The sequence below is a fragment of the Carcharodon carcharias genome, chromosome 9 (assembly GCF_017639515.1).
Source record: "Carcharodon carcharias isolate sCarCar2 chromosome 9, sCarCar2.pri, whole genome shotgun sequence".
Classification (NCBI taxonomy): domain Eukaryota; kingdom Metazoa; phylum Chordata; class Chondrichthyes; order Lamniformes; family Lamnidae; genus Carcharodon; species Carcharodon carcharias.
In genome coordinates, this window is record NC_054475.1 from 190,580 (window position 1) to 206,383 (window position 15,804).

Consider the following 15,804-nt stretch of genomic DNA (forward strand, 5'->3'; position numbering starts at 1 on the left):
GTACATCACTATACCCCCTGACCTTCCCCTCTCCGATGCTGAACGTTCAGTGCTCAGCAAAGGACTTAGTTTCATACCCTTACGCCCTCACCTCAATGAATTTCGGGCTCGGCATGATGCTGAACTCTTCTTCCGCCGTCTTCGTCTCCGGGCTCACTTCTTTGGGCAGGAGTCCTCTCCCAGTTCAACGGATCCTTTTACCCACCTCCAATATTCTCCCTCCACCTGGACCCCTCCCTCTGGATTCTTACCTTCTCTTGATCTTTTCATTGAGAACTGTCGGCGCGACATTAGTCGTCTCAATTTCTCTGCTCCTCTCACCCATTCTAACCTGTCTCTCTCTGAACTTACTGCACTCCATTCTCTCAGGTCCAACCCTGACATTGTCATCAAACCCGCTGACAAGGGTGGTGTTGTTGTTGTCTGGCTCACTGACCGCTACCTCGCGGAGGCTGAGCGTCAACTCGCAGACACTTCCTCCTACCTCTCCCTGGACCATGACCCCACCACTGAACATCAAGCCATTGTTTCCAGGACTGTCACTGATCTCATCTCCTCTGGGGATCTCCCTCCCACAGCTTCCAACCTGATAGTCGCCCAACCTCGGACGGCCCGCTTCTATCTCCTACCCAAAATCCACAAACAGAACTGCCCCGGTAGACCGATCGTCTCAGCTTGCTCCTGCCCCACAGAACTCATTTCTCGTTATCTTGACTCCCTTCTCTCTCCCCTTATCCAGTCCCTTCCCACCTACATCCGTGATTCCTCTGACACCTTACGTCACATCAACAATTTCCAGTTCCCTGGCCCCAACCGCTTCCTCTTCACCATGGACGTCCAATCCCTCTACACCTCCATCCCCCACCAGGATGGTCTGAGGGCCCTTAGCTTCTTCCTCGAACAGAGGCCCGAACAATCCCCATCCACCACTACTCTCCTCCGTCTGGCTGAACTTGTTCTCACGCTGAACAATTTCTCCTTCAACTCCTCTCACTTCCTCCAAATAAAAGGTGTGGCTATGGGTACCCGCGTGGGCCCCAGCTATGCCTGTCTCTTTATGGGGTATATGGAACATTCCTTGTTCCAGTCCCACTCCGGCCCCCTTCCACAACTCTTTCTCCGGTACATCGATGATTACTTCGGTGCCGCTTCATGCTCTCGTCGGGACTTGGAAAAATTTATTAATTTTGCTTCCAATCTCCACCCCTCCATCATTTTCACGTGGTCCATCTCTGACACTTCCCTTCCCTTCCTTGACCTCTCTGTCTCAATTTCTGGTGATAGACTGTCCACCAATATCCATTACAAACCCACCGACTCCCACAGCTATCTCGACTACAGCTCCTCACACCCCACTTCCTGTAAGGACTCCATCCCATACTCTCAGTTCCTTTGCCTCCGTCGCATCTGTTCCGATGATGCTACCTTCAAAAACAGTTCCTCTGACATGTCCTCCTTCTTCCTTAACCGAGGTTTTCCACCCACGGTCGTTGACAGGGCCCTCAACTGTGTCCGGCCCATCTCCCGCGCATCCGCCCTCACGCCTTCTCCTCCCTCCCAGAAACATGATAGGGTCCCCCTTGTCCTCACTTATCACCCCACCAGCCTCCGCATTCAAAGGATCATCCTCCGCCATTTCCGCCAACTCCAGCATGATGACACCACCAAACATATCTTCCCTTCACCGCCCCCCTCTATCGGCATTCCGTAGGGATCGCTCCCTCCGGGACACCCTGGTCCACTCCTCCATCACCCCCTACTCCTCAACCCCCTCCTATGGCACCACCCCATGCCCACGCAAAAGATGCAACACCTGCCCCTTCACTTCCTCTCTCCTCACCGTCCAAGGACCCAAACACTCCTTTCAAGTGAAGCAGCATTTCACTTGCATTTCCCCCAACTTAGTCTACTGCATTCATTGCTCCCAATGTGGTCTCCTCTACATTGGAGAGACCAAACGTAAACTGGGCGACCGCTTTGCAGAACACCTGCGGTCTGTCAGCAAGAATGACCCAAACCTCCCTGTCGCTTGCCATTTTAACACTCCACCCTGCTCTCTTGCCCACATGTCTGTCCTTGGCTTGCTGCATTGTTCCAGTGAAGCCCAACGCAAACTGGAGGAACAACACCTCATCTTCCGACTAGGCACTTTACAGCCATCCAGACTGAATATTGAATTCAACAACTTTAGGTCGTGAGCTCCCTCCCCCATCCCCACCCCCTTTCTGTTTCCCCCTTCCTTTTCTTTTTTTTCCAATAAATTATATAGATTTTCCTTTTCCCACCTATTTCCATTATAAAAAGAGGAAAAAAAAAATTAATTAATTAATTTATTTATTTATTTACATCTTTTATGCTCTCCCCACCCCCACTAGAGCTATACCTTGAGTGCCCTACCATCCATTCTTAATTAGCACATTCGTTTAGATAATATCACCAACTTTAACTTTAACACCAATGTGTTCTTTTGTATTATTGTTGTTGACATCTTTTGATGATCTGCTTCTATCACTGCTTGTTTGTCCCTACAACCACACCCCCACTCCACCTCTCTCTCTCTCTCCACCCCCCACACACACACCTTAAACCAGCTTATATTTCAACTCTTTATTGGACTCGAACTCAAGTTCTGTCGAAGGGTCATGAGGACTTGCAACGTCAACTCTTTTCTTCTCCGCCGATGCTGCCAGACCTGCTGAGTTTTTCCAGATAATTCTGTTTTTGTTTTTGTTTTGGATTTCCAGCATCCACAGTTTTTTTGTTTTTATCATTATTAGTCCAGCCCACCGGAATCATCCCCCCCGCCAACGTGTTTCACAACAGCACGTAAAAAGTGTGCACTTGGCGGGCCGCACTTTGAGGGGAACTCAAAGGTGAGTACACAGTAACGTTGTGCAGTGCTCGCCCAGGTCACCTGTTAGTCTTGAAGATTGAGGAGCATTGGTGGGGTGGGTTAAGGGCAGCCCTGCCATTGAGGTGACATGTGGGGGTGGGGCAAGGTCTGCCTTACGGCACACAAGCGTTTGGGGTTGGAGGTAGGGTGGGCAAGGGAAGTGGCACGCTTTAGGGAAACCTGTATAAAATGACCATTCCTCTACAACTGATGGATACGATTGGGGTCGAGCCTCTAGCTTATCTGCCAACTCAAGCAACACAGAGGCATCAAAGTGCCACCAAGTGCTCCAGAGCTTTTCACCAGCCTCGGCACAGACTGCAAAGTCATGAATGTTTCAGTGGGCTGCCAAACAGTTAGATGACTGGACACATTGTTCAATCTCTTCGCTAAAAAATCTAAAGGCCGCTTGGCCTTTTCGCCTGCCCGCCAACCATAAGGCTGGACGGGCAGTGAAAAATTTAATTAAATTATTACTTAAATGGCCTTAATAGGTCTTTTAATTGTTGGTGGGTACGCTGCCAACTCTCGCACATGCCCACCAGCCAAAATTCCACGCGAGTGTGCAATGGCGTCACAATGCTCACCCAACATCATTGTAACTCGCAGCTTGGTGGGACAGACCATCGGGATGCTGAAGATGAGGTTCCGGTGCCTGGGCTGGTCTGGTGGAGCCCAGCAATACAGTCCACAGAGGGTGTCACACATCATCATTGTCTGCTGCACCCTTTACAATCTGGCACTGCAACGGGGAGAGGAAATGCCTGAGGAGGAGATGGAGGAGCTGCACGTCTCCACTGATGAGGAGGAGGACGCCGACAAGGATGAGGGTGAGGAGGGCCTCGAAGATGATGATGATGACGATGAAGCCCTCTCACTGGCCAGACGAGGCAGGCCCGCTTGGAAGGCCCTCATAGATGCCAGATTTGTGGAGGATGATGACAAGATACAATGAGGAAACCTCATAGATCCTCAATTGTATCTGTGAATGTTTGACTTCAGTCTGGCTTATGGCAGTGTGAATACCCTCTGTGAGAATGCTTCTGTCATGGAGACACAATGGAGGCCCTAATAGTCACTTGATTGTGAGAGGGTGTGACGATATGCAGTGAGGAAACTCTGTAAATCTTCACACAGCCTCTGAGAATGTTTGACTCCTGTCTGGCCGAGGGTCATACCATAGAGACGCAGCCATGAAACTTTAAAAGCACCTGATCCTATGTCCGTCTTCAGTGCCTGAGCCCTTCAGGAGCACAGCATCACTGGTCACAGATGCTGAAGAGATGGGGGCCAGCCCCACCTTAAAGGTGATGAGAGCACACAGAGAGAATGACGGAACTCTGTGACACATGCCCACCACATTCTGGCAGCAATGACCAGCACCATCGAGGTGCAGGCATCAGTAATGTGTCCAGGGAGTGTGAGGCTGGACCATCACTTTTATCTGAAGACAGAGCACAGGGAAGAGGCCATGAACTGACACACCTGCCTTTATCTTGTGCCGAAAGGTTTCACATCTGAGTGACATGAACTCTACTCGTCAGAACAAGGAGCCTTAGGCAGGGAGACTCTCTTGGGAGTTTAATTCAATAGTGAACAGTATGTACAAATGATTAACACCCATTCCCAGGCTGTGCAACTAATTCTTCTTAACTTCCCTAACCCTGCCACTACATCTTGGTGCTCCCCAGACTCCCGTCATAGAACAAACCTGTCACCCTGGAAATCAGGCTGGTGAACCTTAGTCGCATTTTCTCTACGGCAAGTACATCCTTAGATCAGGAGACCAAAACTGCACACAATGCTCCAGGTGCGGTCTCACCAAAGCTTTATACAATTGCAGCAAGGCTTCTTTATTCCACTACTCAAATTCCCTTACGATGAAGGCCAACATGCCATTTGCCTTCCTAATAGCTTGCTGCGTCTGCATGTGAGCCTTCATAATTCATGAACAAGGACATCCAGGTCCCTTTGGACATCAACGCTTCCCAATCTTTCACCGCTTAAGAAATACACTGCGTTTCTGTTTTTTCTATCAAAGTGGATAATTTCACTTTTTTTCCACATGATATTCCATATGATATGTTTTTCCCACTCACTTAACCTGCCTAAATTCTATTGTCGCCTCTCTGCATCCTCCCCACAGCTCATAATCCCACTATGTTTGCGTAATCAGCAAACTTGGAAATGTAACATTTGGTCCCCATATCCAAATCATTGACATAGATTATGAATAGCTGGGACCCAAGCACTGACCTTTTGTGGTACCCCACAAGTCACAGCCTGCCAATCTGAGAATGGCCCATTTATCCCTACTCTTTGTTTTCTGTCCATTAACCAATGCTTAATCCATGCCAATACATTATCCCCGATCCCATGTGCTCTAATTTTGGTTAGCAATCTCCTGAAAATACAAACACACTGCATCTACTGGTTTCCCTTTATCTAGTCTGCTTGTTATATCCTCAAAGACTCTAACAGGGTTGTCAAACATAATTTCCCTTTCATAAAATTAGGTTGACCCTGGCAAATCCAACCATTATTCTCCAAGTCTCCAGTTATCACATCGTTTATGATAAATTCTATCATTTTCCCTACCATTGATGTCAGGTTAACAGGTCTGTAGATCCCTGTTTTCACTTTCTCTCATTTCTTAAATAGTGGGGTTTCTTTTGCTACCTTCCCATCTGCAGGATCAATCCCTGAATGTATGGAATTTTGGAAGATGACCAACAATACATCTATTATCTCTATGGTTATCTCTTTCAAAACTCTGGGAAGTAGGTCATCAGGACCAGGGGATTTATCAACTTTAAGTGGCATGAATTTCTCCAGCATTACATCTTTACTAGTAACAACTCCTTTCAGTTCCTCATTCTTGTTCATCCTTTGATTCTCTAGTATTTCTGGGAAGATTTTTGTATCTCCATCCGTGAAGACAGACACAAAGTATTTGTTTAGTTTCTCTGGTATTTCCTTAATTATTCCCCTCTATAAATTCTCCTGTCTCTGTCTGTATTGGGCTCACATTTGTCATTGATAGTCCTTTCCTTTTTGCATACCTATAGAAGCTCTTACAATCCCTTTTTATGTTTCTCATTGGTTTACTTTCATATTCTATTTGTTCTTTCTTTCTTGGTTCTCCTTTGTTGAATTGTAAAATGCCCCCAAATCCTTAGGCTTTCTATTTTTCTGGCGATTTTGCAAGTTATATATGAACTATACAACATTTGACTTATTGTTAGCTGTGGTTGGACCACCATTCCTGATGGGTTTTTGTGCCTCAAAGGAATGTATACTTGTTGTAAACCGCCTATTAATATTTTAAATGTTAGCCATTTCATGTCAATCATCATAGCTTTTAATGTTATTTCTCAATCTAACAGTCAATTTTCCCTCATACTTTTGTAGATTCTTTTGTTTAGATTTAAGAACCTAGTTTTGGATTGTACGGCATCACTTTCAAACTTAATGCAAAGATCCACCATATTATGGTCACTCTTCCCAAAGGATCCATGACAGAAAGATTATTATCTTTGAACAATACCAGATCTAAAATAGCCCATTCTCTAGTTTGTTCTTCAGCATTCATTCTAGGAAACCATTTCATATACCTTTCAGGAATTTGTCATCATAGCATTAGGGCCAATTAAGTTTACCCAGTCTATGCATAGATTTAAGCCCCAGATGATTAATGTATTATCCTTGTTACATGCACCACTAATTTGCTGATTTACACCATGCCCTACATTTCCACTACTGTTTGGTGGCATATAAACAACTCCTACCAATCTTTGCTGCCACTTGCTCTTTCTTAGCTCCACCCAAACTGATTCTAAGTCTTGAGCTTCTAATTTAAGGTTCCCACTGACTAACGTACTAATCTCATTCTTTATTAACAGCGCTACCCCACCTCCTTGTCCCTAATTGTCCCTCCTTCCAAAATGTGGAATCACCTTCAAAATTCATTTCCCACCTTTTGTCAGCCTGCAGCCAAGTCTCCATATTGGCAATTAGATCAAAGCTGTTTATTTCTAGTTGCATCATCAATTCATGTACTTTCTTGCAAATTCTGTGTATAGTCAGATAAAATATCTTTAACCCATTTTTAACATTATTTTTGTAACCTCTAGCCTTATCCACTGGCACACTCTATGCTCTGCCCCTTCCTGACACAATCTGATTATTGCTTATTGCGACCTTGCTCTCTTGCTTTGTCCTCTCTCTTTAATTTATCACACCTTCACTCACTTGATCACTTGCCCCCACTATTTAGTTAAAGCCCTAGTTTAAAGCTGAGAGGGTACACATACAGCGGCTGGCCCAAATAATGCCCTAAAACCACCATTACAGTGACCACACCAATACAGGAATGTGTGAGTGAACTGAATCCTGACCTCAATGGCAGACCCTATGTTACTTCATCTGTGATCCGAAAACCAACCAAACAGCCAAACCCCAGGAGTAAAGCAAAATACCTTTTATGTAGAAGATCTGAATTAAAAACAGAAATGCTGGAATACTGAGCAGATCAGGCAGCATTGTGAAGAGAGGAACTGCGTTAACAGGCAGAACCTTACCAGCTTTGAAATTTTTCTGCTTTGGGAACAAATGAGGGACATGATCCCAATGCTGTTGTGTGACAACACAGTGTCACGAACTTACACAAAGTGGCCGATTAAGAGGTTGGCTCCACATACAACATTCAGTTAAGGGCAGCATGCATGTTCCTGAGTGGGAGGCCAAGTTAGGGTGCATTAAATTCAGGGCAACCAGCTGTCCCACACGGATCTGCCAGGGTTTCTCAAAATGCAGCTGCTGCATGGTGCGTTCTGGAAATTTAAGAATCATTGAGGGCCAACGCTACCAGGCCAACAGTGTGGAGGGTACGTCGCTTTCAGACCTCTGATAAAGCTGCAGAAATGCCAACAAAATGTATGGAGGTGAATCATGATGGTCTCTAACCCCCGGTTTGGTTGTCTTTGAGAGACTGAGTCTCCAGCACAAGCTGGAGAGGTTAAGCATTTGACTGCTTGGACAACATGGCAGGTTTTGTTTTGGGTAATAAAGCACTGTTGTCTTTTCTGAACTCCAGTATGAAGCTGTGGTGACTTTTTCTCTATGTGTTCCAACCTACACCACGATGCATGGGATATTGTGCAGAAGTTGTGTCTGACAAACAAACAAACAAATTTTGAACTGGGGGAGATGAAATTGGAAACACTTGTCAAGCTAAACATCCATCATCTCCAGCTGCTCTTGAAGTTGTGGTTTGAGTTAGATAATGGCAGTATTTATCTAACGTGTTGCTTTGAGAGTCTGGTAGCAAACAGTTCCCTTGGATTAACTATCACTTTGTTCTGTCACTTAATGGAACCAAAGAGGAGCTGTGTCAGGAAACCACAGTCCAGATATTTCTTTTATAGAATTGGATGGAGTAAATCTCAGAACTAGGGACAAGATTACTGCACCAATTTAAGTTTCTACTTGGATAATCCAAATATTCAAGGATCCTCTGCTGAAAGAAAATATTTTTTGCTGGTGTTTTAATTCTCCCTGAGGCTTTGACAATAGCAGATGATGGAAAGCAATATACTGGTGATTGGCTTGTATTTGTGCTTGTGGCACTCTCACCCCTGCAGCTCCACATTGGAGGTGATTAAGAGGAGATGCCAATAGTTCCCAAAATTCCATGGGGAGGCCGTCGCCAATTACCTGCTGTGCATCAGCCTCATTATTACAGGGGAGGGCCTATTTGCCATCAGGAAGATGCTGGAGGTGCCATATACTTGCCCCCAATTTGGTCCCTTTCTGGGCATAATTGGCAACCTGCTGATGCCAGGTGGGTACCAGCTGCTGATTTGGCACTGACTGTAGGATACTCAAGGAACAAGAAGCAGGATTTTGCAGCAGTTGTGTCTAAATGGGCCTGGAGGTGGGTTTGCCATGTGATTAAGCATACGAGAGGTGGGAATGAAACTGGGTCACTTCCAGAGCGGGCAGTTTAAAATTCTGCTTCCCATTCCCAAAGAATGTCAGACCAATTGTTCCCATGGCATCAGATGTGACTGCTAAGCTATATCAGGAAGGCTTCGAAATGTACGTAACAGTAAACCTTCAAAACAATTGAAACATCCCCACACCGCCTTCCCCCTCACTGTACCCCCCAGACTCCAGCCCCAGGTCTCAAACCTCAGAGCCCATCTCTCCCACTTCCTCAGCACACCACCACCTAGCACCCACTTTGTCTCACCCAACGCCTGACTGCAAAATGCAAATCTGAATTTGCAGACTTCCATTATTGGAAAATATTCTATATTTTCCAGAATTTAAATCAAACCAAAGATGCAAAGGGCAGAACTCACTCCCTTGCGGGTACTGAGGGTGAAATGTTCCAGAGATTTCAATAGAAAAGAAGATTGGGCACTGGAGACAATGGACTCCTGGTGAAGACCATTTTCATCCACATTGTCATTCTGCTCCCTATTGTACCTGAAATAGAAACAATATCAGGAAACTGACGTTGTCATCTGGTTAAATCTTTGCCAAACTGATGTCGAAGACCTTGGCGATGTTTCTTTCGGAATGTTCTGGTAGTTTTAAACAATGTTCATCTGTTACATCTTCAATTTATTTGGTTTGTTTAAACATATTACAACAGTAACATTCTGTGAATATAGCAACTGCAAAGCACTCAGAGATTTGGTATAGAAAGCTAGGGAAAGACATGAGGAGGCGCGTTTGAAGGTTTAGATGAAAATATGAGTTTTTGAGAAGCTTTTAAAAGAAGAAATCAAAGTGTAAAATGAAGAATGGTAACGTTCAGAGGGTGAGGGTTTTCGGGAGGGAGTTCCAGGCAGCAAGCAGAAAGTGTGTCAGGCAGAAACGGGTGCACAGGAGACCTATGGAAGCACAAAGTCAACTTGGAGGAAGTCTCAAGAGTAGGGTGAAGCAAATGAATAGAAGGATTTGAAGGCAAAACGGTATCTCTGTGTTTCCAGGATTTACCTGGTTGCCGATTAAGTAATGAGCTCTGAATTTATCCCTTTGAAGAGAAAAGATAACAAGGGTACAGGGCCAGGAGTGGGGGCTTCCTCAGCTGAAGTAATTCAACAGAGCAGTAACCTCAGTGAGGTGAAGCATGTTGACATCCCACAAGGGGATATTTGGCTACTGGTGGGATATATGCCAAGCAGGTAGCCTGTTCTCCCAAAGGGACTCCTATCAGAGCAGAGCCAGGCTGCATAGGGTAGGGTCTCAGGAGCACCTGTCAATATGGCAGAATATCTCAAAATGCTTTTGCAGTCAATGAAGTACTTTTGAAGTGTGGTCACTGCTTTCATGTAGAAAATTGGACAACAAATTTCTGCACAGCAGAGTCTCACAAACAGCAAGATCATAATAACCAGATAATCTGTTTTTTTATTTGTTGATTCAGGGATAGATATTTGGCCAGGACAATGGGGATTTTTTCCCTGCTCCTCTTCAAAATTGTGCCATTGGGTCTTTTCCATCCATTTGAAAGTGCAGAAAGGGCCTTGGTTTAAAGTCTTATCTGAAAGGTAGCATCTCCAACAGTGCAGCACTCCCTCAGTACTGCCCTGGATTGTCAACCTGGTTTTTGTGCTTAAGTGTCTGGGGCAGGACTTGAACCTACAAACTTATGACCTAGGCAAAGGGCCTACAATAGGCAGCGAGGCCTCTGGTGGCTTGTGGTGATTTTGAGGGAGGGCACATAGCAGGGAAGCTGGTGGCCCCTGTGGCCCCTCCATTCAAGCAGCAGTGTCTTTCATAAACCCAAGGGTGGAGCCAGATGCAATGAGGTGAGGGAGAAAGCAGCAAGGACTAATCCAGGGTTTGTGAATGGCAAGTGTGGTAGGAGCCTAGGGCAGTTTGAAGCCCATGTGGGTAGCTAAGGAACCAGGAAGGGATTGGGAAACCTAGTCAAACTGACAGGCAGCACCCCTGTACCTGAGAAACCTCATGAGAGAGACAGTGAGATAACACGACTGCAGCCAGGAGCTGGGCAGCAGAGCAAGCCTACACAAGCCTACACAAGCCTGTGAGTCATTCAGTTGAGGAGCAGAGACCCCAAATAGGACATGGATCTGGAGCATCAGCTGTGAACATTCCCGATAATAGTTTGAATCTTGGGGTTCCGCTTTCCCTTGAGGGTGATACCACTTTGATATCACTGACATAAAGAAACCTTGCTTTATAACCTTTGTGCAGTTTGTGTTCTTAAATCCCAGGGTACATTTTGGTGTCAGGAGTGGGATTCCACAGCAGGCGTCAGGTCATGACAGACAAAATGGACAAACACCTGGTCGAGATCAAACAGATAGTGAAAAAACTGGAACTGACTCTGTCAGGAAGGGAGGTTGAAGTAGCTACAGCTCTGACAGAGGTGCAGGCTTCAGAGGGTGAAGCTGAGAGTTAAAACAGCGACCAGATAGCAGATCACAGTGTGCCTTCCTTTAACGTAGCAGGGAAAGGACAGAATATTCCATCATGGAGATTCTACCTGCCAACAGGTAGGAAGTTGGATAGATTTGGGAAAGACTGGAAATGTCCAACGACCTGATGGCTGAAGACTGGATCGACCACGCGGAGCTGGTCATGGCATCTTCCAATGAGAGGGAGCAGGCAGAGCTTGTGATGGAAAGTCTGTGTGGCAAACCTCACCAGGAAATATTGGGGAGAGGTGCAGATGATCAAAGAAGTCTACAGTGGATCTTTGAGATCCTGGCATGGGTTTTTGGGGACAGCTGTAGCCTTTCACAGCTTCAGCAGACATTTGATGAATACAAGCAAGCTGAAGGAGTGGTCTCTGTATCCCTGGAGTTGGTGAAGCTATTCGACCACGTTAACCTCCTGGGTCCCTCCTTTGAATTGGTCAGGGGCATGCAGCTGAAAAATGGCCTGGCTGAGGTGGTGAAGGATGTAGATGTCTGGAGGGAGTTGAGGAGACTCAAAATGGGCAAACCCCATTTGCCCTTCTTTGATTAATGAGATTACATCATCCAGATCATTGGGGAAGGCTGGACTCCCCAAACCAGGAAAGATGGCACCATTGGGGAGGTGACTGTCACCAAAAACAGGGATGTAGAACTCAGGCTGAAGAGGCAGGGGGACAGATTGTTGCACAGCAAGCACAAATCCAATCCTTGCTGTCTTATCTCGACAGTAAGACTCGGACCAAGCTCGTCCAAGGGATATTCTAAAGAAGTGCTGGAATTGTAACAGGATTGGACACTGCCAACGAGATTGCCTTCAACAATTACATACACCACAGGGGTGGGATTTTCTGGTTTGGACACCAGCAGACAATGTCGTGGCTGGGAGGGGAAACTTTGGAGAGCCATTAGCGTCAGCAGCTCTTCAAATTTTCCCAGCCAGCCTGGGACAATTCCAGCCAGTGTCAGGGCCGGAAAATCCCGACCCTGGGCTGGCCACCCTGTCCAGCACAACTCCATTCTTCAGCCTTCACGAGAGAAGATAGAGGCCCGACCAAGGAAATGGAAACACTGAAGCTCTCAGCTGGAAGGACATCCACTTTTGCCAGTTTAGAGAGGATTGTGGCTGATGCCTTGTCCATGCCTCAGAGTCGTGGCAGATTCCCGGGAATCTCGCACACATCTGCATGATTTGCTTCTTGTCGGCCAGCTGAACTTTGAGTGTGTGAAATCCTTTCCTGTTTATGTATTGAGTGCCGGTAGCCAGAGAGCTTTTATAGCCATATGAGTGCAGTCGATGGCAGCCTACACCTGTGAGAATCCAGAAATCTCAGCAAAGCCCAGTGCTCTGGTGTCCTGGCTCTCTTGATCTCTGGCGAAGTGCACGTTAATTGTGGGCCTTGGCAAATAGGGTGTCTGTCACCTCACGTATGCATTTGTATATGGCAGCTGGAGAGATCCCACACAGGTCCCCAGTGCAGCCATGGAAGGAACCACTCACGTACAAGTTAAGAATAGCAGTGACATTCAGAGCCACTGGCAATGGGTGACCTCCCAGTCCCCATGGCACCAACTCCTGGAGAATGTGACAAATGTGTGTCACCAGGTCCCTGGACAAGCGAAGGCATCAGCGACACTGTCTCTCGTTCATCTACAGTTAAGACGTGCGTGTTCTGTGCACGTTTCTGTGAACCTCATCCTCTGAGTCTGGAGGGATCTTGCTGCCCCTTTGCTCTCAAAGGTTTCGATCCTCCCTTTGGCGAGGCTGGCACTGCAATCACAATGGTCTCCGCCTTCTCTCCTGCCTGCATGCAATAATGCAGGCAGCAACAAATCCAACCAACATCTTCCTAAAGTTATACTCTCTGCAGCATCAATGGGGAAAAAATAGTCAGCATGAGCCTGTAAAGCTCCTATTACTGTAGATTACTTGTGTGCAACCATGGCTTCATTGGTTGAGGTCCAGTGACAGCACCTATTCATCACTGAAAACCTGGCTAGCTCAAGGGAAGTTTCAAGCTGCACCTACTCCCACACTCAACCCCTACCCTTGACTTGACTGCCTGCTATGATATTGCTTTGCCCAGGAGCTGGGATCTTCAATCACTGCACTGTCACAGTATGCGCATTGTGATACTCATGTGCTCTAACGTTCATGGAGGAACTGAGGTTATTTGACAGAAAACCTGAGACTTCTTGTCTATGAGCGTGCCAGGACCAAGACTGAACTCCTGCTGTAAAGATGCATCTGCAGCTTGTCCAGTCACCAAAATCCTCTAGACCTCATTATTGTTCAGTGCAATTGGCACACGTGGAACAAGGGATTAAAGCAAGGAGTTCTGTCAATGCCATGACTCATTATTATCCTCACATGAATGGCTTCATCATTTCACTATCCTAATTCCCTGCATTATCAGTGAAAGGCTCCTGACATGTCTCAGGTGTGCATCTCTCTTCATTTGTGAATACACCATTCAGTTAGGTGCCCCTTTAATTGGCCCCCCAATACAGTGCACTGATCCTCCAAAAGACCCTCAGAGCCCTCACCAGCTGAGTTATTCCTCAGATTAATTTTGTGCTGTGCCATTGCTAACGGTTACAAGATGATGGTGCTAAGGTCTCACCACCAGACAATCTTGGACCCTCCCTTGTGTGGCTGTGGCAATCCCTGCCATCTTCCTGTAGGGGCATAATGTTCAGATTTCCCTCCCTCCCTCCAATAATACTCACCCTTGCCCACCAATGCTTTATGCCATTTTGACTGGGGAGGATATCCCTGTGTAACCCCTGAATGGTTCGACTTACATGATGTGCCTTTGCTCTATTTGCAGATTAGCCCTCCCCTTCTTGAGGCCCATTGCACTGCATCTCAATATCTTGAGCCCTCAACATCCCCACCCCATGAAATCTTCAAATGGCTCTCCCTTATCATTTACTCATCTACAGCCCACCCTAACTGTGAGTTTGCCACCCACGGCTTATTCTTAAGCCAGAAACCCCCCAGGCTGAGGCATCTGTCATAATGAACATGTCCCGTGCACAACATGCTGGGCACCACTAAAGTGCCCAGCTGATAGAAGAGATTTTGTACTATGAACTTGTATTGAACTTGGTTGGAACACCGTAGCAGGCCAAGGCCAGAAAAGTCAGAGTGGCAGGGAGGTGGGCTCATGCATGTGAACTGATTGGACGTATTTGGCAAAGTGGTTTTCCAGTCTGCATTTGGTCTTCCCCATGTAGAGGAGGTCGCATTGTGAACAGTGAATACAGAGTACTAAATTGAACAAAGCTCAAGGGAATCACTTTAGCTTGGAAGGAGTGTTTGGAGCCTTGGACAGAGAGAAATGAGGAGGTAAAAAGGCAGATGTCATATCTCCTGTGTTTGCCCGCGAAGGTGCCTCAGAAAGGGAGGAGTGTTGTGGCACAGCCAATGGTAAATGCTGATGTGCTAATCTGAGCTGTAATATACCTTTAAGAGACTGAGCAGATTGACCACGTGACTGCAAGACCCAATAGCTGTGTAGTGCCTGTTACCATGTAAGTGTTAGTGTAGAGTAGGGTGTGGCTGTCGAAACACACATCTTGTTGGTGCTCTCTTGTTTGTGTAAATAAATACAATGTGCTACATTTCATATTGGTCTCGGTCTCTGCCAGCCAACAAACAAACGTGCAACTGGTTCACAAACAAAGCGACCCATAGTCAAAACTGAAGAGCTGAGTTGTTCAAATCCCAGAGGGAAACTTGAAACAACTGTCACAACATGTTTTGCAATTTGTATAAATTTTGAGATGCATGCCTTCAATTCAGTTATAATAAGACAACCAAGTCTTTTAGGTTTCTACAAAACTAGATTAAACATTTATGAGTAAGATAAATGATTTTCAGCACATAATATGTCTACAAATTACTACCATAGTAACTTCTAAATCTGCTAATTAACATAACTCCCAGTTACACTTTTGCGAACGCAACAGTAAGTCACATAGATTTTAAAAGGCCCAGGCAAAGGAACATGATACCCTGAATATTCCAATTCGAAGTGAGTTTCCTTCACTTCAGTTCTTCATAGGCAGCAGCTTGAACTGTAGATGCTGAAGGCTTTTCCTACATGTTAGATTTTAAAATGCTTACCCTTATACACAGCCTTCTTACCTTTGTCCTTTTGTCTATGACATCTTTGGCTGTCTCTTCTTGATCTCCACCTATCACTGGTGCCCTATCGAGCACCACCTGTCCCACCCCCCTCTACCAGCTTATATTTCATCTCATTTCTATATTTCTTAGTTCTGATGAAGGGCCATAAGGACTCGAAACATCAACTGTATCCCTCTCCGCAGATGCTGTCAGGCCTGCTGAGCTTTTCCAGCTATTTTTGTTTTTGTCCTAGATTTCCAGCATCTGCAGTATTTTGCTTTTATCTTTTCTCTCCTTTATATTTTTTTGAATGCAAACTC